General features: G+C 44.0%; 1 protein-coding gene across 1 annotated transcript in view; it reads left to right on the forward strand.

Moving 5' to 3' along the window:
- LOC146860809 (sperm-specific sodium:proton exchanger-like) overlaps nt 1–23,746 on the forward strand; it is a 5,538,638-nt gene that overhangs the window by 2,394,926 nt on the left and 3,119,966 nt on the right. The window lies entirely within an intron of this gene.

Below are 23,746 nucleotides of genomic sequence, written 5' to 3' on the forward strand. Positions count from 1 at the left end.
GCACCGGGAAAGCAATGAATTTGGACTCCATATTTTCATAACAGAACAGAACTTGGAACTCTTCCTAAAATTGACTTTTTCCTAAATTTGAAAATGCATGGCAAATCAATCTGCTTTCAGTAGTACTATTCATATGGAACGGACTTCTTTGAACACTTCCAGGGACACATTGTCACCTTATTTACCACAATTTCATTGGGTACCATGTTATGAAATGTCTTTGATTTTTTGAATACTTGACCATTTCGTCATATGTATATATTTCTATTCATTCCTATTGCATTTATTTCCGATATATGCTTATAATGAAAAACTGTTTTAAAATGTTCAGTACCTTTGCATTACATGTATTTAGCTACAGTTTTTTAAAACATCTTTTAGTATGATTTTACAAATGTTTTTAGCAACATGTGGTACTCAGTTTAATGTTTAGCATTTTTATGTTTAACATTAGTATTATCGTTCATTCGAAAGTGGAGTGGGTGTTCCGCTTTAGGATTCCGTATATAGGTTTTCATGATACATGTCCTTATATAGGCACAATCCGCATTGCCCTTATTTAGGCATAAGATCCCAGTCCTTATTTAGGCATTAGCCATGCTAGCCAAAAACAGGCATGGTCACCTACATCCATCCACCCCAACGTCACAACGAGTTCTTAGAAACCAGACCCATAAGCTCTTGGGAGTTCCCCTAGCACAGGATTATTGATTTCTCCAAGAACTCATTTATTATACATGAACCTCTATTCCTTAAGGGTTCATTCCTGACGTCTTCCTCTGCCTGACTTTACGTCAATGCTAACATTCCAAGGCACCTACCAGGTATAAATATACCTTTCCTTGCCCAAGCAAGTAGGGGGAGACCTAGACTTTAGAGGAGCCCGTGTCCCAGCCTGACACACTGACAAGTGTCATCCCTGCTCGCAGAGAATTCAGCTTCCAGTGTTCTGACTCCCTTTGCGGGGTGTTAGAGTTCGAGACCCGGAAAGAGATTCCCACCACCTCTCATTCTCAAGGTATGGAGCTGACTAGAACCTAGAGGGACTCTTGGCATAACAGACTTGGCAAACTAAACTTAGCATACCATACTATAGCCTACCATACTATAGAATACATCACCTACTTCTTACCTTGTACTACACTTAGGTTAGGTACACTGGGGTAGAACTAGTTAGGGAAGCATCTCATGAGTACTCGCATTTTTAGCATATGTTATTTATGTATATGAATATGTGTCATAACTAAAAGATAATGCTAGCGCAGTATTATTTCTTTCTACTGCTTACGCTGTACATAATATATCTCGCATACTGTCTTACGATTGTAACAGCTCATATCTCTTAAACGAGAAACAAGACTGTTCAATAAATCCTTTTATTGAAACACCCGTCTATTCTTTCTGTGTTACTCTGAAGAAACTAAGCATACACGATTAGCTGAGTGAAACTGTTATCTGTTGTTTCCATGATTCTGAGAGTATTCCGATTCTAAAAGGAAACAAATTTTTCATGTTTATGCGGTTGCCAGAAACTACTCCCTTCTTGTTTACAAGGAGTTTCTAGTGGCCTCTGAGTTAGCTGGTACAAATTAATTAAGTTTAATATACTCGACAGGGGCATACTGACCTCAGTTCTATGCCAAATCTATAGGTTATATTATTCCAATGTGCAGAGCCTATTAGGGAAATAGGAACTACACTACAGACCCCTCAGGGTTTGTGGAAACAGTACAGAACCTTTCGCTCAGTTATTGTTGTTCATTTGTTCTCAAAGAAGTATACAGAGAACACACAGTGGGATGTTTTCAATATGTTTATTGAACCAATGTTATTCCTTTATAAAATATGTGTGCTGTAATGATTAATAGACAGAAGCAGATGAAAGTGATTACAAGCACCAAAAGCGTAAATTGTAGATATAGTTCTACTATGGTGGTAAAACAGTGTACATATATGCAGGCATATAAAACAAGGCAGTAAACAAGCGTACTCCGACTATGCGGACCCTACTTTAAGTGTACCTAGAGTGTGTGTAGGTGTGGAGTCATGTATCCCCCCAAGGAAGGGTCCAAGTCCATTACCTGATTGAAGAGAATGAAGGACCCCATCTTGGTCACTAACTGGACAGCCATCAGGAGATGTCAGACTGCTGCGTGGTGAAGTCTCAAAATGCAGAGACCCTCTGTGTTTAAGCAGAGTATATCACATTCGTGTTTGTCAGAATATTGTTTTTTGCAAGTGTGGGTGCAAGCCTATTATAGTAAGAGGGTGGGTCGGATTTGTCAAAAACCCTTAAAATATGCAAATTTCCATGCAAATGTTTTTGAACTACCTTTTGGTGGTGTCGGGCAGTGTTACCATTGGGTGTAATTGTAAACAGCACATTGAATACTAGCTTTGTGTAAAAAAAAATTGACCATAGTGATGATAGCAGAACATATCACCAAAACTAGATGTATCATCATACAATGAATCATTAGAAAATGCAGCTGATTGCTCTAGATTTGCAAGCATTGTGCACTGTTTCAATGTCCCAATCATCAGAGAAAGCAATAGAGGTGATGATATAATTTAAGGAAATTTTAATCAAATATGGAATTTGTAAAGATTCCGTAGGACCATACACATCATACGATAACCTGTCCTAAATAATTCCTTCAGGAACAGGGACTGCTGTAATGTTCACCAGGGACAGGTGCCTCAATTCTGGGGGATAGTGTCCATTCAGAAGTAGGAAAAAGACAGTCACCAAACCAATACAGCGTACTAAGAAAAGTAACCCTATTGTAATCCAGAGATGTAACCAGGGAGGGATGAAGTAAGTCTTTTTCAGCCAGAGGTAGAACGCATACACCCGTAGCTTGAGAGGGAGAGTCAGTGGTGGTTCAGGTTCACTTGAATCCGATGAGAAGTTGTCATAATGCCCAAAGTAGCCAGACGCCGCCCGGTCCATTTTTGGCAGCTCAGCAGGTTTTGTAGAACTGGGAGATAACTCATTCTGTGCATATTTACATAGACGTTGTTGATGTTCCAAATAGAAATTCGTATTTCTGTACTTGATGTACAGCAATTGGTGTTTCAACAGGCAGAAGATGAACTTCATTGTTGTTTACAGCTTCACTTTGGAGAGTTGAGTATTCTGTATGTATTAAAGCTTCCATCTCACCTTCCTGAACTTTAGCCTAGGAGTGCAGTGGCTACTCAGGAGCCCACAGAGCCTTCTGTTGAGAATTGCCCGCATAGTGTGGTTTGATCATATCAATAGAGACAAACCTTTTGTCTTGGCGACCGGAAAGTGGAAGAAAAAGTACAGTTCTGGTACCTTCAACAACCAGGAAAGGTACAGGTTCGCCCAAATTCTTCTTTGGCCACAATTTTTTCTCTGACCAGGTCCCCAACCTTCAGGACTCAGGCAGGTCTTGCCGGCACAACCTTCATTTCCCCAGTGGCAGTGCATTTTTATTTGGACATTGCTTTGTAAAGCCCAGAATTCATTGAGTTCCTGTAAATTGGTTTTTCCTCTTAATGACAAAATTTCCCTCAGGATGGTACAGAGAGGAGTACCACAAGGCCACACCCAAACTTCCCATGGCTTCTTTGTAAGCATGAGAGCTAAACGACAGACCCTGGTCAGAATATAGTGTGGCAATTGCATATGTCCCAATAGAGACATGCAAATCCTTTATAACAGTTGAGCGTCAGCCAGGCGCTGCGTCAATCCCACAGGAATCTGGAGCATGAATCTACTGCAACTAAGATATAATTCTAAGACCCATCTGATTGTAAGTGATCCAATTACACACAAGCCAAGGGTTTGCCTGAAATCAATATAGGCATCTGTGCTTGTCGTGCTACGGTGGAGCCTTTCATCTGCAGGCAGATGTCGCATTTAAGGACAAAGTCCTTGTTCTGTTTTGATAGATCTGGCCACCAATAGTGGTGCTTTAGTACTGAAACTGTAGCAGTAATCCCTGCGTGAGCGAAACCTAGACCCTCATGTACTGCTAGTATTAGTCCAAATTTGTGATCAATGTTTGATATTACTCTATCCCTCACTCCTGGAATCTGAGCATACAGAATGTTTTGTGAATCTAACTTGTAGGAGTACTTGAGTGAAAAGACTTTTAGCAGGGCTGATCCGTTGCGCGTGGCATGAACTGCCACTGTAGTTGTTCCGTCTATTCTGTACTTGAGGGAGTTATTGCATCAGCGGCAGCAATACAAACTGTTACCTCGGTGGCTTCATCCGCCATGCAATTCCCTGTAACGTGTACGCCAACATGTTGATGACTCAATGTATAAATAACATGAGTCCATGACAGGCTTTCTTTCAGCATTGCCACCTATTTCCAAAGCATCTTGTGCTTTACTGTGCAAACATTGGAATCTCTAAATCCATTCTGGCCCCAATAGTATAGATATTCATTATATGACTGGACACAGTAAAACAAATCACACACAATATGTGTGGGGAATTTAGGATCCGTATTTTGTAGTGCCAGTATCAGGGCTTTCAGTTCTGCCAGCTACGTGGTACAGTCCCCTAGGGACTGAGAGTGTGTTTTTTCAGGACAAAACTTTCTATCATGCATGCACCCTTTAACAGTTGTGCATGCCGTGGAGTAATGCTGTTTTGTTCCTACTGCAGGCTGGGCAAAATCATCGGTATAAATGATGTATCCATATCGATCTAGAGGCATAATTTCATTCAGCAGAGGATATACTTGTTCATACTTCAGGAATGCTTGTGTTTGTGATGTAGAGTAAAATCTGTAATCTACATTTGTGGCAGTGAGAGAGTTAGCCCATTGAATCCATCTTGGATGCAAAGCTTTAGCATTTGGAATGCTCGCTTTGGTCACGGCCTTTAAGGCCGGTACCAGGGTCACGCCAGTTATGCATTTCCACTGCTCTAGTGCTCTCTCTCTCTCTCTCTCTCTCTCTCTCTCTCTCTCAGTACAGCAGTGTGTGCACCACAGCAGTGCTTCTTTCTGGAAGAGAATCCAGAGGTCCAGAAATATACTGAAGAGTTAGTGTCTGAGGTCCTACTTTTATACCCTGGTGCCCTGGTTCTGAAAGGAGGAAGACGTGTCTAGATGGTGACTTTGAAGTGCATGGAATTTCTTGGCTCCCCTGCCCTGGCTCCAAGTTGGCTGCAGTGACAATGTGAGGTTGTTAGGCCCTTTTTGTGAAGGCGGTGCATAGGCTATTTAATTACAAGGGGGTTGTGCTTAGGTCCGTCCCTCTATCCTGCCAGCACATGGCCCATTCAGGCACACCTAATCCCTCTAGGGAGGAATTCATAAAGTCTGTCAGCTACGCCCAGTCATGTGACCAAGGCCAGGCTACAGGCACAAAAGGGCTAATATTTGATTTTAAAAAACTGACTTTACCATTAAATAGGGCTGTTTACCACAGTCCCAAAGACACCAAACATGACATAGCTACGTGCTCTCAATTAGAAATTACAGCTTTTAAAATGTAATATGAATCCCCAATGTTGTCCTCCAAGAGGGCGAGGAGTTACAGCTGTGAAAAACAAATGTAGGAGTTTTTTACTACCAGGACATGTAAAATGTAAATGTACGTGTTCAACTATTCAATTACACAGCATCCTGTCCTAAGGGCTATCTAGAGCCTACCTTAGTGGAGACTGGAATGCAATAAAAGGAGATTAAGAATTGGCAAGGAGGTTTAAATGCCAAGTCAAAACTACACAGATGCTGCAATAGCAGACCTGGGACATTTTTAAGGTGTTACTTAAGTGGGTGGCACAATAAATGTTGCAGGCCCACTGGTAGAATTTAATTTTAAGGCCCTGAGTATATGGTGTACCACTCTACAAGGGACACATAAGTAAATGAAATATGCCAATTGGGTATACGCCAAAGTAACCATGTTTTAGGGGAGTGAGCACAAGCACTTTGGCAGAGGATAGCAGTGGTAAAGTGCACAGGGTCCTTAGACCAACAGCAATAAGCTCAGCAAAAGTGGAGTGGATGAGGTACAACATTTGGGGTATGACCACCCTAAAGCTGACAGGTGAAACATTGGCTATCAACTTGGTGAGCCGGTGACTTGAGCCTCTTGTGTAAGATCTGCATTGGGGAATGTGGCTGCAGCTCCTCAGTTACGATTCCCTGTTCAGTGCGCCAAACATTAGTTACATTTTTGTAAGAAAGGAGAGTTCTCCTCTGGATAGCGTATTGCTTTATGAATGCTTTGGAGGTAAGGAGCTGAGCATTGTAAAATAAATCTTACAGGGTTATAAGACCCACTATGGTCCAGTGTCCTAGTTCTGAATGAGAAAGAATGTCCCGAGACTCAGTAGGCCCAGCAAGTGGATGGAAGGTGCATAGGGGGTTACCTGTTTAGTGTGTCACAGGCTTCCACAAAAACAACTGTGTGCTACTCACAATAAACCTGGAGAAGCAGCTTCTATTGTGGCACATGGAAGAAAGGGTGGTGACTGGTTGGCTACTACTAGTGTCGCCAAGACATCAACCAGAAAGACAACTGTACACCCCCTGAAATTGCGCTACCAAGTAATAATGTTCAAAATTAGGGACTTCTAATCTTCTCCGTCCTACGGATGCTGCAGTTTGGTAAGGGTCACACTGCAGCAATCACTCTGTCATATGAATTCCCCAGCAAAGTTTCATGCTTACAAAAACATTTTCTGGGGAGGCTCAGTTGTAGATTGGCAAAATATTATAAAAGGGAGGGAGTATTACAATTTTGGAGAAGGTGATGTGGTCCATGGCAGTCAATGGCAGGGTTTTAGAAAACATAATTAGATTTTTTACTGCAGAGATTTTCCTGGTTTGGTTGCCATCCAGCAGGCCATGCTGTGAGTGGTAAATACTGATTCCCAGGTACCTGAATGATGTCCCTTTCCATGTAAGAGGACCCACATCTTTATCAGTTGGTGTCTCTGCAGTGAATAAGCAGTACTTGTGGTCCTGATTCCCTGCCATATACCTGGAGGGTGTAAACCATACTGTTGGGACAAATGCAAAAAGAACAATTGATGGACGGAATGCTGAAATAATGTCAAACATTCCCCCACACTACAAAGAAATGGGCTTAAATACATCATTTTTTTTGCACACCCTGCCATTCCAGTTTACACCCAGCTATATGCAAATCAGTCTTGACCCCGCTCTCCATGGGAATAGTCCAGGCCGAACTGCCTGGCCAGGCTCTCCCTGGACCGGAAATAAGTATCCTGGGACCGGATTCTGGGTATCACCCCTCATCAGCCAGGCTAGCTTGACTCCAGTAGCATGGTGAGCATGGGTCCCAAGTCTGGGCGTACCCTTCACAATTGTGATCAGTATGGATATCTCTAATGTATTGCAACATATTATCTGAAGCCTGAATGTGGTTTTAAACTGCCAGTTCAACTGGCAATATAACCCCTTTGCCAAGCCGTAAACTCCCCTTTTATTGCATACAAGTCACCCTTAAGGTAGGCCCTAGGTAGCCCAATGGGCAGGGTGCATTGTAATTAAATGGTTGGGCATGTACTTTTAAGTTTTACATGTCCTGGCAGTGTCCTACATGTCCTACATTAGTTTTTCACTACTGTGAGGCCCATCTGTCCCATACAATACCATTGGGTTGCCTTAATACATTTAACAAGTGCTAACTTCTGATTGGGGACTGGTAAGCATTTCATGTTTGGTATCTATGAAATTGTAATCGATAATCGATAATTTAATAGTACAGTCCGATTTTAAATTGCAATTTAGAAAATGCCACTTTTGGAAAGTTGTCATTTTCCTACCCTTGCTATTTGGCGCCGGCAGCCTCTCCTGGGTCACATGATTGGGTGTAGTTGGCAGTTGAACATTGTTTATTTCTCCCAGACAGCTACATAATAGAGGGATTAGGTGTTTCTAAATGATCCATCTAGTGACAGGATGGGGGCAGATCTGGGCACAGCCCCACTGGCAACTGAATAGGCTGTGATCCTACTTTGCAGAAAGGACTTGTCCCCACTGCATTGTCCCTGCAACCAACTTGGAGCCAGGGCAGGGAAGTCAGGAAACTTCAAGCACTTCAAAGGAACTGATTTTTCTAGAAACTTCTACTTCAAAGAAGGCACCAGGTATAAAAAAGGGACGCTCAGACTCAATCTTAAGTTCACATTCTGGACCTGCGGAAGGACTTTAAGGACTGCCTGCTTCTGTGGCCTGCTTTGTACTCAACAAGACTGTCTTGCAGCACCTGGAAGGACTTCTTTGCTTCCTGGAGTCTGACTTGAGCTTTGCATCATTACCTGCACCAAGACTACCAGCGGAACTCCAGGGGCTAGTGTGCTGGCCTCCCACTGTTCAGAGCATCAATGACAGAAAAGGCTCCCAGCATCTTGGACACACACCTAGACCCAGACTGAGTGAGTCCCAACCCCCAAGTGGTGCCCCTTCAGTCCTGAACCCCTGGCGATGGTACTAAAGGTGCCCAGATTGTCAAAATCCAAAACTTGGGACTTGGAAACTTTTTTGCTATAAACTACTCTGAGAACCAAGAGAAAAGTAGGACCAACCTGTGCGTCTATCTGCCCATGAAGCATCACCAGTCGGCCTGATTGTGTAGCAGCTTCTGCTGCGTTCTTTTCTACAGCAGCTAATCCTGTTCAGTGTCCTTGACAAAGGGATATCCAGCCTCATGGAACTCCTGTTGGCTACAGTCTCATGCCTCATCCCGCTGTGGATTTTGGACTAAGTCCGAACATAGAAATCGTCACTACGCCCAGAGGCTTCCCGACACTGCCTGCACCCTTGCCCCTCTGAACTTTAACATCTCAGAACATTTTCGTCACAATTTTATCTAAGTCGAAAGGTAAGATCTGACTGGGCCCAATCTACTTTTTGAATCCAACTCATGCTCCTCCTTGGTAGGCCATATTTTTGTTACTTTGACCCGGTCTTGCGTTACCAATGTCCTTTGTAGGCCATTTGATCTTTTAGGCACTAGATTTTACTTAAAACTTTAGATAGTCATAACTCCGGTTTTGCTGATTGAATTTTGTCATTTTGGTATGATATAATTTATTAAAATGTACTGTACTTTTCTAAATGTGTGCAGTATTTTTGGTTTGTGTTGTTGTCAATTTATTTCTGTTTGTGTGCTGCACAAATACTTTACACATTGCCTGTAAGTTAAGCCTGACTGCTTTTGTGCCAAGCTAGCATAGGGTTAAGCACAGGTTAATTTAGGATTGTGGCTGTTGCTTGAATAGGGTCAACCCCTTACAATCAACAACCCAATTTCTCACACCCTCCATATGGATTCTGACCGCAAAGTTAACATGCCAATGTTCTTCGGGGAAAGAGACATATTTCCTCAACGTTGTTTTATAAGCATTATGGGGGTAGATGGATAAAGCTTTGTTTTCTATCACGCAAGGAATTCCTAAGGACTGTAGATCCCAATTGACAACTTTACGGGAATCTTCCAATTAACTGTATTCAGTGTCCCCTGGTTAACACTTCAAAAGTCTCCCATTTGATCATTAGGGAGTATGTCCTGTTTTGGTTAAACTTAAGTAGTTAATAATGTTCTCACTCTGCATGGCTTGAAACACCACATCATCAAACATGTAGCTCTGCAATCTCCATGTTTGAATGGGAGTACACCTTTCCCCAGCTGAATCTCACCTGCAATGGATTGTGATCTGAAACTGTTCAGCCTTGGTAGCCAGTGTTGGTTGTAAGGGGCAATGTGGACTTAAAACATACAATGCAGTCTAGTCTCACATATACATCATGTGGAGGCAAGTAAAAAGGGTATGTTCTGGTGCTCAGATTAAGCTCCCTCCATATGTCCTTCAAAGACCACTGATGCAACCAGAGCATTACGTTATTGGAATTAAGTGATGAGAACGCATGAGAGGAAGGGCAATATCATCTGTCAATCGATACATCCAACATAGAGTTAAAGTCGAATCCCACTATCGTATTTCTGTCCATTGCGCTAACCGGTCTGCTAGTCGATTTAGGAAAGGGGGTTGTTTTGGGTGGGGGTATATATGGTGCCCAGCACAACTGGACATCCGCCCAGTCGACCCTCACCTAAGGAAAAACTACTATCTTTGTCTAACAGTACGGTACATGGTTAGGGGGAGATACTGGGTTTCATCCTAATTAGGGTTCTACGTAGGCCTAGGTGGAACTTGCAGAATTAGAAAAAAGCAGAGATTCCACAGAGTTCCACAAACGGGCAGCAAGAAGCATGTTGGTCCGCTAGTGCTGTGATTTAACACCGGGAGCTAGTTACATGCTGAAAAACTAAGGGGCAGATTTACAAACCCCTTGTGCTGCCAGTATGTCACTTTTTGTGACGCACTGCCCCATATTTACAAGGACAGGAAAAGTCACCCTGCGTGGCTTTTCCTGTCCTTGTAAATATGGCCCCTTTACATGCGGCACTTAGCGTGAAAGGGGCGTTCCATGGGTTTTGCTGTGGGTGTTCCCATGCAACACCCATGGAACCAGACACATTTCTAGATTTACGAGAAAACGTAAATCTGGAAATGCGTCAGTTTACTACGCCACCCTAGGGGTGGCGAAGCCAGGCACAACGAGGAGAAATGTTTTCATTTCTCCTCTTATTTTCCTCTTTCAATGCGTGCTGTATTCTACAGTACGCATTGAAAGAGGAAAATACCTGTAGTGATTGTTGTTGTGCAGGAAGGTGACCCTTCCTGCACAAAAACAATCTCCCCATGGCGCAGGCATCCTTGTACCATGATGCAAGGGTGCCTGCGCTGGCGCATGGCAGCTGTTTGTGCACCAGTGCAGGGGAGAACACAGGAATGCGACATATCATTGTAAATATGTTACATTCCTGTGCTCTGAAAGTGCCTCAGCGTAGTGCAGCCAAAGGGCTTTTAGTGCTGCGCTGCGGCACTTTCTTGTAGATCTGCCCCTAAGTGTGAATGGCACCATGGTGCACACCAGAAGACACAGCTTCTCAAGTTGATTTTGCTGCCACATGAACAGATTCTCTACTCGAGCGACAGCTTTCTGACTGTAAAGGGTCTTAAGTGCCTGCGTTGGAGAAATATCTCCAGGCGCTCTCCTAGCGACTCAAAATGACACTAGGAGACATCAAATGTCACTTGCACTGACCAACTTACGGCTTTCGAGCTTCACACTAGAAAAAACTCTGCCACACGGCAGTAGGTGTAATTTGCATTACAAGCATAATGTGGAGTGGCCAAAATTCCACGCAATTCCTCTGGCAGAACGAAATATATCGCCCACCCCTAGTTCTACGGACATATATAGAATAGTTTGGGAAAAGTTCTGCCTTCTTCGGCACTTCTGGAACCTTAAAACTTCTAATTCTATACTGTGGTATTATTGGAGTAATGCAGTGTGCGTTCCTTTGCATTTAATGTATGAATGTATGGTGTACCTCTGTGCTAGAGGTATTGCTCTATAACCACATTTATCTGTTAAGTTCCTTTAAGTGCCTCTGCTGTTAAGGCAACAGCCTTGGAATAGGATTTAGTCCAGCCTGCAAACAAAACAATGAACCTGGAATACATAGGGCAGGAGTCAAACAGCCCCTGTTCATACTTGTGAAAACACTTAGAAGACAAACATAGTTTGCGATGTGAGCTAGGTTTGGCTCTTCATGGAGTTCTGTCTGGTGCCTTGGCATTGCTATGGTGTGGGATTGCCTATCTGAATAGTGGCACAGTTATGGATTCAAGCAGCGCAGGTCTTCTCAAATTTAGTTAGCAACACGTACTATATGTTGATTGGTGTGGGTGTGCATTCAATCAATCAATCAATCAGGGGTTTGTGAAATGCGGCTACTTAACCTTGAGGGTCTCAAGGCGCTGGGGGAAGACGGCTGCTTGTCGGACTGGGTGGAGGATCATTTGAAAAGCCAGGTATTTAGGTCCTTCCTGAACGGGGTCAACTACGCAAATAGCCTGAGGTGGAGAAGTCTTGATGGCGAGGTAGGAAAACCACCTTCCTCCGGTTTTGGTTGCGGATTCTGGGGATGGAGGGGAAGCAAGGACAAGTTGTGAGGATCAGAGCAGTCTGGCAGGTATGTGGAAGGTGAGGCAGTGGTTCGGGTATGCTGGTCCTTCGTCATGTAGAGCTCTCTTTTGTAGTCGTGAGTGAGGAGCTTTAAAGTGATTCTCTTGTTGACTTTGAGCCAGTGGAGTTGTTGGAGGTTGCGTGATGTGGCTGTGGCAGGGGATGTCGAGAACCAGTCTGGCTGCGGCACTTTGGACGTTCTCTATTTTCTTGAGCTGTTTCTGGGTGGTGCTGGCGTAGACTGCGTTGCTGTAGTCGAGTCTGCTGGTGGAGAGTGCATGGGTAACCGTCTTTCTGGATGCTGTGTGTTTGGGCACCACGCTCATAAGGGAGCTGTAGTGACCCCTTGGTGGTTAAAGGTGTGATTAAAATCAGACAATAAGTGGAAGCCACAGGGGTGCTGCCAATCAGGGGGCAAATATTAGCCATCAGCTGTGCAGCAGGCAGAAAGAAAGAGCGAGCAAACAATTGAAGTAATTCATCAGTTTGTTTGTGGAGTCACAACTAGAAGGGGGTGTAAACTCATGCAAGAAGGCTTGTGAAGAAGAGGTGTCTTCATCACTCGAGGAGCTGCGCTATTAGGACTCTTTTGCCACTGTACATTCTCCGAATGACACTGCCACTTCCAAGGATAAGCGCCTGTAAGCAATCGCTTGCTCTTTGGTGGGTGCTGCGAAGCAAGTCACGTGTGTGGCTTATTTCTTCTTGCTACTTTTACATGTGTGTATTTTAGCTTGCTGGCTCCATTTCCTGGGGGCACCCACATGGGAATTAGGTCCTATGCACTTCACCCAGTCCCAGGAATGTTTTGGATCAATGAAGAAAAATGATTTGTTATCAGATAATACTCTGAGCTTTACAGGGAATAGCAGGGAGTAATTCAGCATCATCTCTCTCAGTTTGTGTTTTAATCCTGCAAAAGAGGCTCATTTGTCCTCAAGCGACATCATTGAAGACATCACAGATGACATCACCGAATCACTGTAAAATGTTCTTACAGGTTTTGGGAACTTTAAGTAATTCACCTACCCAAACCTTTTCTATTACCAATAAAATGATAATGGACATAACCTTTGACCACATGTTGGACATTAGCATATCTGTCTACTCACTCACATTTGATGGATGTTACCCTCTTTTTAGTGGTATTCACACAACCAACAAACAAAATACCCATATAGATTTTAATAGGTCATCCACTTTTAAAAGTTAAGCATCCTTCAATAAAGAGTTTGTCCTTTTTGTCACCTTAATAGGATCACCCTCTTAAAGATTTACAATGATCCCCAATTTTAATTCAAGAGGCTGATTGGAATGCATTAGCCATTGATAAGATATCTTCAGCCAGGCCTTTTGGACAAACCTCCGTAGTTTGGTTAAAATATACTACAAACATTTCTGAGCTTAGCAAAATTGAATAAAGCCTTAAAGATGCCCTTAAAGCCACACAATGAGTTAAACCATCTGTGAGTGGGTCACCCCTACATTCTACAATATTCAGCTATCCACAGTGCCTCAAAATCTTCAGTGAAATGATGGAAATAAACATCTCCACCTTATAAATGTCCTCTTTACATAGAATGTGTTTACAGTGCTGAATAACAACTATTTAACATGGGCACATGCCCAGACATCCACTGGTGGATAATCAATTGAGAACAGAATTGTTTGCTTTCCTCACAGATGTTTTGCAAGAGGCTTTGGCTTTAAGGCTCAACTCTCTGTGAAACATGCCTCTGCAACCCACCCCGACTGTGGTCTGCCAATCCCATGTTGCACATGGCCTTTGGCCATGTCCTGCCACCAGCCTCCTGTGGGCATCCATGCCCCAGACAACGAACTGCAGCTCTGCACAGTGCCTTCTGCCATATGCAGCGGTGGTTTGGGACTGCGCCCAGCTCACTGGAGACAGGAAAACTGCACATGCCCACTGTCTGCTTGACCAGACCCTTCTAATTTTTTTCAAGGTTTTTGGGGACTGAGGTACTAATACCTCCTGTACACTGTGGACCTCACTGAGTACTTTGGTTCCAGTGATACCTGCGACCATAAATATATATTATTTTTTTAGTTTGAGATATATCCCCCTGTGCCCACATGGGCCTAGGCAGATTCAGACTGTTGACCCAACACCCTGATGAGCCCTTTTTTTTTTCTTCAATACTCGGGGAATGAGTCTACGAGTCCTGTAATGGCAGCCACAGCGTCTGGGAAAATGTTCTCAGGTGTTACAGTCAGCCAATCAGATTATTCGGATGCCTCAGTACCTGTACCAGTATGATGGTACAGCAAAAGCCAATCGGATAAATTCCTTTTACGGCCAATGCGAAGCAAATACATTTTTTTAAGTTGTGCGCCGCTTGAGTACTGCAGGAGCACCACGGTACTGCTACTGTACCGACCAACTACAAATCGCTAACTTTTTCTGAGGTTTAACTCCTTCATTTCTAGTCTGAGCTCCTCTTTTTTTTTATAACTCTTTTTATTAACCAAAAATAAATTTGTTGGTCATTGTACATTTGCATGTATAACTTTACAGTGTTGCAACTACAGACTGTCATACAAAAAGATCACTTCAAGGCTAGTAGTTCTCAAGCTGGTATCAGTGCAGGAGCACTACGGTGTTAATGGTTTCTGAGCTCCTCTTTAAATGTAAAATTTCTCAAACAGCTGAACAGGTTTATACCAGATCTTGAAAATTATGCTTTCTGAATAAAATTCTAACTTTGCGCCGAATATGGTGAGAATCCATTCAGCCGTACTGCCTGTATCAGAGAGCACATTTTCCTAGTGGATTTAAAATGGGAAAATCACTCTTTAGAGACCCCCCTTTTCCATGACCCCTGCATGATGGATTACCATGAACCCTTTCGTACACCTTCTTCAAACAGTACTAAAGTTATTAAAAGAACAAAAAAATACTTTAGACCAAAATGCAAGAGTGGGGACAAGGAGCTATTTGAAATAGATCCTGAACCAGTGCTCCAAAAGGTAATGCATAAACACTGTGATTGGTATCAGTTCCTAGAAAGGAAAAAGAAAATATACACAGCAACCTGGTCGATTGTGGGTGTTTAGAGATGTCTCCAAAGTAGGTATGAGTGTGCAAAGAAAGGAAAAGGTACTCCTGTGGGGTACTAGTTGTGCCCTCACACACTCTTGCGAGTGTCTAGCTTCATCATTGGGCACTGCTCCTCGTGGGGGTGGCGCTGCAGTCCCTCACGGGCCCTACTGGAGGGCTCTCTGACGGAGATCTTCTAGGAGTTGCCGCATTTGTGCATGTGGGTGTGTGGGTTAAAAGGTGAAAGTGAGTGAAGAATAAAATAACCCAGTAGGTACCCTAGTTCGTTTTTTCGGGGGTCCTATGGATTAGGCTAAAACTATCAATCACAGGGATGGAGACGCAATTTATGCAAAATGAGAGGGGAAAAGAAGGAAAATTGATCCCGCTGCTCTCAACCCGTGTGGTTGTGTCCCTAGTGTGTTAGGTGTGAAAAGGGGTCGACATGTTTCGCGCTATGAGTTGGTCCCTAGTGGATCCCTAAGTGCTTCATCAGGACCAGTGAATTGAGAATATGATGGGAATCAGGGATAGAGACGCCCTATATTCCCGTAGAACCTTCGTTGAGGTTGTGGTTGAACAGGTACTGTCGCTGGGACACGTTATTATACGTGTGCCCTGTTCATAGCCTAGTGGAGACAAAAAAGGAGAGGGGGAGGGAAGAAGGTATACACCAGATCAGTATTATGGTGATAGCCATGAGACTCTTATGTATCATGCACGTATGGTGTTGTAGTGATAATATGCATACAGGTGGGTAACTCTGTGAGTGTACAAGGTTATCAAAGGCTGGTGCTGTTAAAAATCGTCTGTAGTTGATCGGTAGATCAACTGACCCAATATAGTTAGCAGTATCTCGAAACGGGGTCGTGGGTAGATATCGTAGGACATGGCACAGGTGCCTATGTGTCTAATCCCATGAACAGCCTGATATCCGTAGTGCGTGTTTCTGCTAGTGCCTAAATGCCCCCAACTTTAACAGGTGTGAGCGTAGTAAGACTCTAGCTAGTCTTGGACGTGTGGGTCCTACTAGAGACCATCCCTGGCTAAATACGAAAGGATCTAAAGGTCGGATAACAGTGCAGATCAGCTGACCACGAAGGTGCGCATGGGTGGACGCCGCCAAAGTGAAAGTAGTACAATATAAGGCGGTGAAAACAACGGTTATTGCAAATCTAGGTGGACCTATTACACGCATAACACGTGAACACACCATTGAAAACATAAAGTAAGATGGTTACAATTAATACCCTCCCCAGATTTACAGTGGGCTGCTTCAGCGGTAACTCGCTTGTGAAAAGGCAACTGAAACATAACAAGGAACAGCAGGGCGTCGGTATCGATTTTCGTAGGCAGGTTCTTACCTTATTAACAAGCGGTTAGCAGCAGCGGGGGATTTTACTTACTTCTCGCCTTCCTTCCGTGTATCGGAAACCTACCCGTCTACCAAGACCGCCGGTGATACTGAAGTGGGCAATCCGGTTAAAATATGGCAGTCAATTAGCCCAATTTCGTATGCAGATGTGTGCGTCACAGAGAAGCGACGGAGAAACTCTCATAGGAGTGTGGATGTATACTCGGTGGCCATCTTGGAGTGATAAAGAAACCTCACGCGGTGGTTAGGAAAACGATATGATATATCCGTTCAGTATTCAATGAGGTGGTCAAGTGTTGATATGTTTAACTGTGTACTGCGTGTTATGGTAAGAGCAGTACCGCAAGGCTGTGTGTATGCGAGTCAATACTAGCGTCCATGGACATGACGTGATTGAGATTGGTATGTGCCCATACTGGTGTAGGGGAGGTCAATGTTTATCCTACGCTATGCCGATTCATAGGTGCATATTATATCAAGTGATATCATTGTAATAATACGTAAGTGGGCTGCATCAGATGGAATAAGGTACAGAGATGCGCTCGGTTGGTGCTGAAGGATGTAACTATGATGGTACATATACAGAGTTGAGGTGTGCTGGGCGAAATGCTCGTGATTTAGCAGGTGTTATGAGCACGATGCATGCTCTGTCAGAATGTGTATGAAGGGGGTCTATCCCATCTGTCAGTTATTCTGGATATGGAGGGGAACAAAAATGAGTGGGCCCCAATTCTTCAGATATGCTACTAGTGTGTCCCCAGAAAAATGTCTGTGTGTTTTACGGATAAGGGAAAGGACCCTAGTTGTTCATATCTGCATCAAGATTGAATCTACCATATATAGCGATATTGGGGGTTTATTAAGTAAGGTCTACACATGGTATGTCATCGTTGAGTCCTCCCACATTGCTTCTGAGTCTTAAGACCCATCGTTGTTCCTGCCTGAATAATGCTGACGCTGCCCAATGGGGGTTGGACTCTACGACTGTCCACTGCAGGCTCTCTGGGAGGTGTTTTTTTTCTAAAAAGTGACTCTGCAATCTGGTTGCGGATCGTTTGCACCGAATGGTGCTTTTGTGTTCACCTATGCGGACCTTGACTGGTCTGACTGTCATGCCTACATATTGGGAATCGCTGGGGCATGTGATCATATAGACGCAGTTTTTCGTGTTACAGTTTGTATGACGTCTTTGCTGCCAAGGTCTTTGTAGTCCCAAATCGAGTTCTTTTGACGTTCTGGTTTGCGGGCAGACTGCGCATGAGCCACAAGGGTAATGGCCTGTTACTGGGGGTAAGGTCCATACTGTTGGTTGCTGACGGATGATACTTTTAGGGCGTGTGTGTACCAAGATATCTCTAAGGTTCTGTGTCCTTTTGAGGGCACATAATGGAACGGGTCCTGGGTCGAATTTCCCTGTTCCCAGTATCCTCCAATGTTTTCTTACAATTTTCTGGATTTTATTCGAGTTGGGTGTGAATGATGTAACATAGGTCAACATGTCTGTTTTAGTTTTTTCTTTGGTTTCCAACAGGGCTTCCCTGTGATTATACTTAGCTCTTTTCTGTGCTTGTTTTACGATTCTTTTTGGATAATCGCTTTTAATCAGATTATCTGTAAGTATGTCTGCTTGGTTGTCAAATTCTTTCATGGTGTTGCAATTCCTACGAAGGCGTAGGAACTGGCCCACTGGTAGATTGTTCCTCAATGCTTTAGGGTGATGACTCTGAAACATGAGGAGACTATTTCTGTCTGTAGGTTTTTTGTAGTTAGTTGTCTCGAGAGTACCGTCTTTCAGAGTAATAAAGAGATCTAGAAAAGGAATAGACTCTTGTGACATTGTCCCAGAGAAATTGAGGAAGGCGTTGATAGTGTTGATCCAGGCAAAAAAGGAGCGGCATATCTCTTCATCCCCTTTCCAGAAAATGATACTGTCATCGCCATAGTAGGATGTTGTTTGCATACGGGTTGGTAGTTTTTAGGATGTGTTCATCCTCAAAATTAGCCATATAGAGACAGGCCAAACTCGGCGCAAAGGTACTCCCCATGCTGGTGCCCTGTACTTGATGGTAGAGTTTGTTCTCAAAGGCAAAAAAATTCTCTTTTAGGGCGATGGTAGCGCAGTCACAGATGAAACTGACCGGTGTGACATATGGCCAGGGTTCCAGAATTTGGAGAGCCTGCTCCAGGACTGCTAGTGTAGCGTCCTGGGGAATGTTGGTGTAAAGCGCTTCCACTTCTAAGGTAACCAGAAGTGTGATCGATTCCGTCTCCTCGAAGTGTTCTATGAGGTTGAGAACCTCAGTGGTGTCTCTTAAGTAAGTATGGGTGTTGGTGACCAGAGGACGAAGAAAGATATAACAAAATTTACTGAGGGGTTCAAGCAGTGAATCTATACCGGACACGATGGGGCGTCCGGGAGGAGGGTTGACTCCTTTATGGATCTTTGGTAGACAGCAGAAATATGGAGTGCGTGGGTCATTCTTGGTAAGGAACATGGCTTCGTCCTTCGTGATCCAGCCTTCCGCCTCGGCTTCAAAGACCAGGCTTCGTATCATGGTTGACAAACGTGTAGTAGGGTCCTCTTCTACGGATTCATAGTACCTGGTGTTGGAGAGCTGGCGCAGGCATTCTGCATCATATGTTTCCTTATCCTGTACCACAATCGCTCCGCCCTTATCAGCGGATTTTAAAATGATAGTGAGATCTTCAGCTATGTTTTTCAGGATCTACCTCTCTTCTTTCGAGAGGTTGTCAAAGGGACGGTTGGTAGTGATCTTGTCCACCTCCTGGCTTGACGTTTGAACAAGCCATTACCCTTGTGGCTCATGCGCAGTCTGCCCGCAAACCAGAACATCAAAAGAACTCGATTTGGGACTACAAAGACCTTGGCAGCAAAGACGCCACACAAACTGTAACACGAAAAACTGCGTCTATATGATCACATGCCCCTGCGGTTCCCAATATGTAGGCATGATAGTCAGACCAGTCAAGGTCCGCATAGGTGAACACAAAAGCACCATTCGGTGCAAACGATCCGCAACCAGATTGCAGAGTCACTTTTTAGAAAAAAACACCCCCCCAGAGAGACTGCAGTGGACTGTCATAGAGTCCAACCTCCATTGGGCAGCGTCATCATTATTCAGGCAGGAACAACGATGGGTCTTTAGACTCAGAAGCAATGTGGGAGGACTCAACGATGATATACCATGGGTAGACCTTACTTAATGAACCCCCAATATCGCTATATATGTTAGATTCAATCTTGATGCAGATATCAACAACTAGGGTCCTTTCCCTTATCCGTAAAAAACACAGACATTTTTCTGGGGACACACTAGTAGCATATCTGAAGAATTGGGGCCCACTCATTTTTGTTCCCCTCCATATCCAGAATAACTGACAGATGGGATAGACCCCCTTCATACGCATTCTGACAGAGCATGCATCGTGCTCATAACACCTGCTAAATCACGAGCATTTCGCCCAGCACACCTCAACTCTGTATATTTACCGTCACAGTTACATCCGTCAGCACCAACCGAGCGCATCTCTGTACCTTATTCCATCTGATGCAGCCCACTTACGTATCATTACAATGATATCACTTGATATAATATGCACCTGTGAATCGGCATAGCGTAGGATAAACATTGATCTCCCCTACACCAGTATGGGCACATACCAATATCAATCACGTCATGTCCATGGACGCTAGTATTGACTTGCATACACACAGCCTTGCGGTACTGCTCTTACCATAACTAGGCTTGGGCGGTAAATTCCGTTCCATTCACGGAATTTGCGGAATTTGGGTAATTTCGCGTTCTGCGGAGAACGCGAAATTGCCCAAAATTCCGCTTTCCGCGACTTCGCGAAATTTTTGCTTGTTCGCGTTCTCAAAATGCGTGTTCACAAGATATTTCTCCCCGAGCACGCAAACAGCGATTGTGAACAGGAAAAAAGCATTGCGAACAAGCAATTCCGCGTGTTTGTGGAGATTTTTTACCGTTTCGCCGAGATTTGCGTAACACGATTCCGAAAATTCCGCCCACCCCTAACCATAACACGCAGTACACAGTTAAACATACCAACACTTGATCACCTCATTGAATACTGAACGGATATACCATATCGTTTTCCTAACCACCGCGTGAGGTTTCTTTATCACTCCAAGATGGCCGCTGAGTATACATCCACACTCCTATGAGAGTTTCTCCGTCGCTTCTCTGTGACGCACACATCTGCATACGAAATTGGGCTAATTGACTGCCATATTTTAACCAGATTGCCCACTTCAGTATCACCGGCGGTCTTGGTAGACGGGTAGGTTTCCGATACACGGAAGTAAGGCGAGAAGTAAGTTAAATCCCCCGCTGCTGCTAACCGCTTGTTAATAAGGTAAGAACCTGCCTACCAAAATCGGTACCGACGCCCTGCTGTTCCTTGTTATGTTTCAGTTGCCTTTTCACACTCGAGTTACCGCAGAAGCAACCCACTGTAAATCTGGGGAGGGTATGAATTGTAACCATCTTACTTTATGTTTTCAATGGTGTGTCCACGTTGTTATGTGTGTAATAGGTCCATCTAGATTTGCAATACCCGTTCTTTTCATCACCTTATAGTGTACTACTTTCACTTTGGAGGCGTCCACCCACGCGCACCTTCTTGGTCAGCTGAACTGCACTGTTATCCGACCTTTAGATCCTTTCGTATTCAGCCAGCGATGGTCTTTAGTAGGACCCACACGTCCAAGACTAGCTAGAGTCTTAATACACTCACACTGTTTAAGTTGGGGGCATTTAGGCACTAGTAGAAACACGCACTATGGATATCAGGCTGTCCATGGGATTAGACACACAGGCACCTGTGCCATGTCCTACGATATCTACCCACGACCCCGTTTCGAGATACTGCTAACTATATCGGGTCAGTTGATCTTCCGATCAACTACAGACGATTTTAACAGCACCAGCCTTGGATAACCTCATACACTCAGAGTTACCCACCTGTATGCATGTTATCACTACAATACCATATGTGCATGATACATAAGAGTCTCATGTCTATCACCATATTACTGATGTGGTATATACCTTCTTCCCTCCCCCTCTCCTTTTTTGTCTCCACTAGACTGCGAACAGGGCACACGTATAACGTGTCCCAGCGACAGTACCTGTTCAACCATAACCTCAACGAAGGTTCTATAGGAATATAGGGCGTCTCGATCCCTGATTCCCATCATATTCTTTCTCAATTCACTGGTCCTGATTAAGCGCTTAGGGATCCACTAGGGACCAACTCATAGCGCGAAACAAGTCGACCCCTTTTCACACCTAACACACTAGGGACACTACCACATGGGTTGAGAGCAGCGGGATCGATTTTCCTTCTTTTCCCCTCTCATTTTGCATAAATTCTCCATCCCCGTGATTGATATTTTTAGCCTAATCCATAGGACCCCCGAATAAACGAACTAGGGTACCTACTGGGTTATTTTATCCTTCACTCACTTTCCCCTTTTAATCCACACACCCACATGCACAAATGCGGCAACTCCTAAAAGATCTCTGTCAGAGAGCCCTCCAGTAGGGCCTGTGAGGGACTGCAGTGCCACCCCTACGAGGAGCAGTGACCAATGATGATGCTAGACACTCGCAAGGGTGTGTGAGAGCACAACTAGTACCCCACAGGAGTACCTTTTCCTTTCTTTGCACACTCATACCTACTTTGGAGACATCTCTAAACACCCACAATCGACCAGGTTGCTGTGTGTCCTTTCTTTTTCCTTTCTAGGAACTGAAACCCATCACAGTGTTTATGCAAAAAAATACCTTGCCATTGGAAAGCCTGACCTTACTATAACTACACTGGTGCTAGTTCACTTCAAATGTCTGTTTCCAAGGCAACCTGAAATGAATGAAAGCACCCCCTGACACCTGTTTTATTCGTTTTAGAGCTTGTGAGATGGGACAGAGCTTGGTCCAGACACCAGGGAGCGCATGCATAATTCAAAACAAGGGTGTGCTTTTATTCATTCCAGGCTGGATTGGATGGTAGTTTCCCAACCCAAAGCTGTAACAATGCTTGGAATGGTAAAAGACTTTTTGCAATTTTTCAGCTGGAGTATATGGCACTAGCTAATCCTTTGCCTAAAGAATCTGATGCATATATGACAAAAGTTGTTGCCCCTTTTCCAGATTGGTGTGGACCTACAAAACCTTTGCAAGAAAAACAGACATTTGAGGTGAGCAGATTTAGGGCCTGATTACCCATGGTAGAGGTGCGGAATCAGTCGGGGACCGCCACATCGGTTGTTGGACCACTGTAGGACCAACTCAACAGCCAGGAATCCGTGATCCCTGGCGTTGGAGGGGCAATCTGAGGCCACATTATGCTTTGCGATGCCGCTGCAGCACCCCCAAGTTTCTGGACCGCCTCCCTTTTCATGGCAGTGAATCCGCCATGAAAAGTGGGATGGTAAGGAAACAAAGGTGGCCCTTTAGGGTCCTCTGTTGCCTCAGGGCCATGGGATGCATGCAGGGGGACACATTGTGTACTCCACTGTCTGCAAGCACCCCCTTTCCATGCCATGCAGGAACAGGCTTTGGTGCTCCCATTGTGGTGCCTTTTTAATAGGCAACCCCGTGGAAACGTCATAGGACAGCCTGCCATACAACTAGATAACTCGTGATCTGGCGGCCAGCTGGAGGTGTGGTTTGGCAGTGTGGGAGCGAGACAGTGGCGTGGCCGCCCGCGCCTGCACTGCTAAACTCATAATCAGGCCCTTACTGTGTTTGGTGGTCTTGTAGACTATTGGGACGTTCTTCTGTTTATGTCTCAAGACTGAAGAAACAAGAGAGCATATTCTTTGCATTTGTCTTAACTTATTTCACTTAAGGAGGGAGTGTTATTACTTTTTTTTAATGAATCTATTCTTGTATTCAGTCGGCTAATGAAGAACCGTAGTTTACATGATCAGGATTTTTGTCTTATTAACTTCGATTTGCTGTTTTGGAAGACATTGTTCTTATCAAATCATTTAAATGATGACAATATTACTATATTAAAATGTATATGATTCAGCTAAACTTTCCTGTTGTATTTTGAATTTTAAATGCCTGCTATTGCTTCAAGAATTTTTTTGTGTGTACTACAACTATTGGCCTTGCCAACCCTACCTCCTCCCCATTACATCCACGATCCCAGTTTATATAATTATTTTTTTATACATTTAAGTTAACATCT

This window comes from Triturus cristatus, chromosome 3_1 (assembly GCF_964204655.1).
Source record: "Triturus cristatus chromosome 3_1, aTriCri1.1, whole genome shotgun sequence".
Classification (NCBI taxonomy): Eukaryota; Metazoa; Chordata; class Amphibia; order Caudata; family Salamandridae; genus Triturus; species Triturus cristatus.